General features: G+C 42.0%; 1 protein-coding gene across 1 annotated transcript in view; it reads left to right on the top strand.

Moving 5' to 3' along the window:
- The window catches only part of GYG2 (glycogenin 2), a 29,111-nt gene that overhangs the window by 3,239 nt on the left and 21,593 nt on the right, over positions 1–4,279 (top strand). The window lies entirely within an intron of this gene.

Below are 4,279 nucleotides of genomic sequence, written 5' to 3'. Positions count from 1 at the left end.
GGAAATTCAGATGGTCCACATTGAAAGCAGAAGTGAAGCCCTTCTGTTGACCAGTTAACAGTGGAAGAAATGGAGAATGTTATCAAAGGCTTATCTGGGGGAAGGACCTGGGCCTGGGCAATTGCAAGGGATGTTCTGCAAAACTGGGCACAATAAATTAATTTCCATGCAAAAAGAACCATCTGAGAGCCTGGGGGGGAAAAATATCAATGTGTTCACTTATTTGAAGACACTGTGCTAATCTTGATACGGAAACATGACTTACAGCTTTAGTTGTGTTTCCATATAGATGAGAAAAGCCCCCCCAGTACAGATTATGAACACGGCAACTCTAGCCCTGGAATAGAGAAATGACGCTGGATGAACAACAGGGTCCTACTGTATAGAACAGGGGACTGTCTTCAGTGTCCTGGGATGAACCCTCATGGAGAAGGCTATGAAGACGAATGTATGCGTCTGTATAACTGTCCCTGCTGTACAGCAGAAACTAACACAACATTGTATGTAGATCAACTGTACTTAAATAAAAGAAAACAGACAAAAAAAGAAAGAAATGCTGCTTGCTGTAAGAAAGCAAGGATAGTTCATTGTATAAAAATCGATCATTGTAATTCATCACATCACTGTATCAGAGAAAGGCAATGATGTGATCCTTTTATATAAGAGTTGAACACATACCCACCTGATTTCCAGGTAGATCTTAAAGATAAAGGTAAAATTTAAAGCATAGGAAAATCTTAGAAGTCGAGACAAATAGCTTCTCAATCTTGGCATGACTGACATCTGGGGCTGGATGACCCTCGGATGAGGGGCGTCCTGTGCCCTGTGGGGTGTGCGGCAGCATCCCTGGTCTCCACCCACCAGGTGCCAGGAGCACCCCCCGCCCGCCGCCAACCCTCCTTGCCTTTGTGATAACGAAAAACGTCTCCAGACACTGACATAGATGATTGCTTCATGTGTCTGCCATTTTTAATTACACAAAACAAAGGGTACCAGAACTGCTGTATGTCAGATGTGTTTGTGTAAACGTAAAAGGTAAAACAAGCCAATTAGGGAGCCCATTTACAAAATTCATAACGAGGAAGGGGTGTTGTCCATAGGATAATGAAAGAACTCTTCCAAATGATAAGCAGAGATGGATGGATGGATGCAACCAGAGTAGACGGCATGACCAAGTGATATGTACTCTGCCTTCACAGACATTAAAATCATGTCACATGTCTACAATGAGATATCATCTCACACCAGTCAGAATGGCCATCATCAAAAAATCTAGAAACAATAAATGCTGGAGAGGGTGTGGAGAAAAGGGAACACTCTTGCACTGCTGGTGGGAATGTGAATTGGTTCAGCCACTATGGAGAACAGTATGGAGGTTCCTTAAAAAACTACAAATAGAACTACCATATGACCCAGCAATCCCACTACTAGGTATATACCCTGAGGAAACCAGAATTCAGAAAGAGTCATGTACCAAAATGTTCATTGCAGCGCTATTTACAATAGCCCGGAGATGGAAACAACCTAAGTGCCCGCCGTCGGATGAATGGATAAAGAAGATGTGGCACATATATACAATGGAATATTACTCAGCCATAAAAAGAAACGAAATTGAGCTATTTGTAATGAGGTGGATAGATCTAGAGTCTGTTATACGGAGTGAAGTAAGTCAGAAAGAGAAGGACAAATACCGTATGCTAACACATATATATGGAATTTAAGAAAAAAAAATGTTATGAAGAACCTAGGGGTAAAACAGGAATAAAGACAGAGACCTACTGGAGAACAGACTTGAGGATATGGGGAGGGGGAAGGGTGAGGTGTGTTAGGGCGAGAGAGAGACATGGACATATATATACTAACAAACGTAAGGTAGATAGCCAGTGGGAAGCAGCCGCATGGCACAGGGAAACTGGCTCGGTTCTTTGTGGCTGTCTGGAGGGGTGGGATAGGGGGGGGGGGAGGGAGGGAGACAAAGAGGGAAGAGATATGGGAACATATATATATGTATAACTGACTCACTCTGTAAAAAACAAACAAACAAACAAACAAACAAAAAAATCATGTCACATCAAACAGCTCAGTGATACTTATGACCCGTCAGGCTGGCAAATGTCCTTTTAAACGTCGGTGTTTTGGGGGGGAGGGATGAGAACAGACCTTAGTCATTGACATTAAGTGATGTCATTAGTCTTTAGCCAAATTGGCTGTCACCCATTCCCCCAAAAGTGTTTCAAATGAATGGATGCTCAAGGTGTATTTCTTCTTGTCTAAGATGATTCCTTCAGGCCCCAAAGAGAAAGAAAAGAGAAGAAAATACATTTGTGTTTCCCTGTTCCCGGGCCACTGGGTCTTCAGAGTCAGACCCAGGGCTGCAGTGGACCCAGCGTTGGGAACGGTGACCCTGGGGATAGCCACGCATCCTTGGGGGGACCTCTTTGTGGTCCCATCATCATCTCCTGAGTCATGGTGTGCGTGGAACAGTTACGTAGAACTGATAAAGCCAAAAAAAACAGACGTGTCTGTTCTCTGCTAGATTCCTGTATCTCCTCAGCTGTCTGAAGCTGTCAACACTTTTTTTCAGTCTTTCAGTCTACTCAAGATGAACTTTAAAATATTCAGAGACAGTGTCACAGAAAGACTGGGAAAGGCTCACTGAGGCAGACCTACTTGCACTGTTATAGAACCAGTTATGTATTTTGCGGTCGTTGGTAGGGTTGAGGAATGGTGCTCTATGATGCAGTCAGGGCAGTAGGACGTAAACAGTGACCTGTGACTCCAAATGACCGGGGGGTGGTGTTCAGGAGACTCTGCCATTCCTCCAGGCTGTGTGGTACATCCATGGTTGGGGTAGTCTCTCTACAGGGAAGGGGACCCAGTAGCATGTGCTTGTAGGTTCACACAAATTGCATTCTTGAAACTTAATTCTTCCTCCAGGAATTTAAGTTAAGGAAGCAAGCAGAGCTGAACAAAAGCCTATAAGGACATAGGTGCTATTTGTAGTAACGTAGAATGACATTTCTTGGCCCTCTACCTCCCTCTTTATACCATCATGAGGATGCCATAAATTCCATGAATAGCTGGGTGAAAAGCAGGAGGAAATCGGTGATGACGTGGTATTTTCTTAGAGAGTTACTTTGAATACTGTGCAACGTGAAAGCACAAATGTAGAGCGGAAGTGGAAAAGCTACTAAAGGATAGAAAAGATAGACCCAGAAGCTCCAACATCTGTCTAAGACTGGGAGTTTCAGAAAGGACAGAAAGTGGAGAGACAGGGATTCAAGGAGATATTTCAGCTCTGAGGAAGGATTTTTAGATTGTGGGTGTTCCCTGAGCATTGAGCAGAATGAATGAAGGAAAACCCAAGTGTTGATACAGAAGGTACCATTTCAGAGCACGAAGAAAGAAGAAAAAGTACTAAATGCATTTCAGGTCTCAGCCTAGTTGAGACAGCTGATGCCTCAAAGCTCTTAGACTACCTAATTTTGAAATGAAATTTCTGTATTCAGCTAAATGCAATTTGAAAGCAAAATCAAGATGTTTCAAATATGCAGGAGCTCAACAGTTTTACCCCTCAAGGACCTTTGAGAGAAAATTACTTGAGGATATACTCAAGCACAATGAAATGTGAATCCAAGAAAGAAGAAATAGAATATAAGAAGCATTGCAAAACAAATAAATGAGTAAATACTGAGAGTTAATTGGGAATGCATTGGTGAATAATAATGCAAATAATCTGGAATTACCAGTCCCCATGGGAGATGGTTGGGGGATAAAAGAGGAGGGAGACAGGTGAACATACGCTAATGTTCCTGTCTTGTCTGGGGTGAAGTTATGGATGATAACTATCGCTACATTTGATAGAAAATAGTAAGGTTAAATAGATGCGTTGAGGATTTAAGGGTGGCAACCATCAGAGAACTAGAAAGGGTATAAACAGAAAACACAAGGGATAGAAAAAAAAATCTAAACCAAGCAATGAAAAGCAGGAAAGAATTACAAAGAAGAAAGTACCTTTTTCAGGGTGTGATAATTATGGAGTGTGTGATGTCTTGCTACTGGTGACATTAACCTTGGTCTCCTTTGGGGTATCTCTACAGTAAAATCATTATTTTTGTCTTTGTAATTGATAAATATCTTGGGAGAGGTACTTTTAGACGATGAAAACGTGCTGTTTCTCCTCAAAACGTTCACTCATTGCTTTTAGGGTTCATCAGTGAATTTTGTCTGCAACACTTATCACTGTGATGTTCATCTAATGGTGATTTTTCTCTTTCCC

Source organism: Lipotes vexillifer, unplaced genomic scaffold (assembly GCF_000442215.2).
Source record: "Lipotes vexillifer unplaced genomic scaffold, Lipotes_vexillifer_v1.1 scaffold512, whole genome shotgun sequence".
Lineage (NCBI taxonomy): Eukaryota > Metazoa > Chordata > Mammalia > Artiodactyla > Lipotidae > Lipotes > Lipotes vexillifer.
The sequence above is the reverse complement of the archived record's forward strand: the minus strand, read 5'-3'. Positions and strand labels throughout refer to the sequence as shown.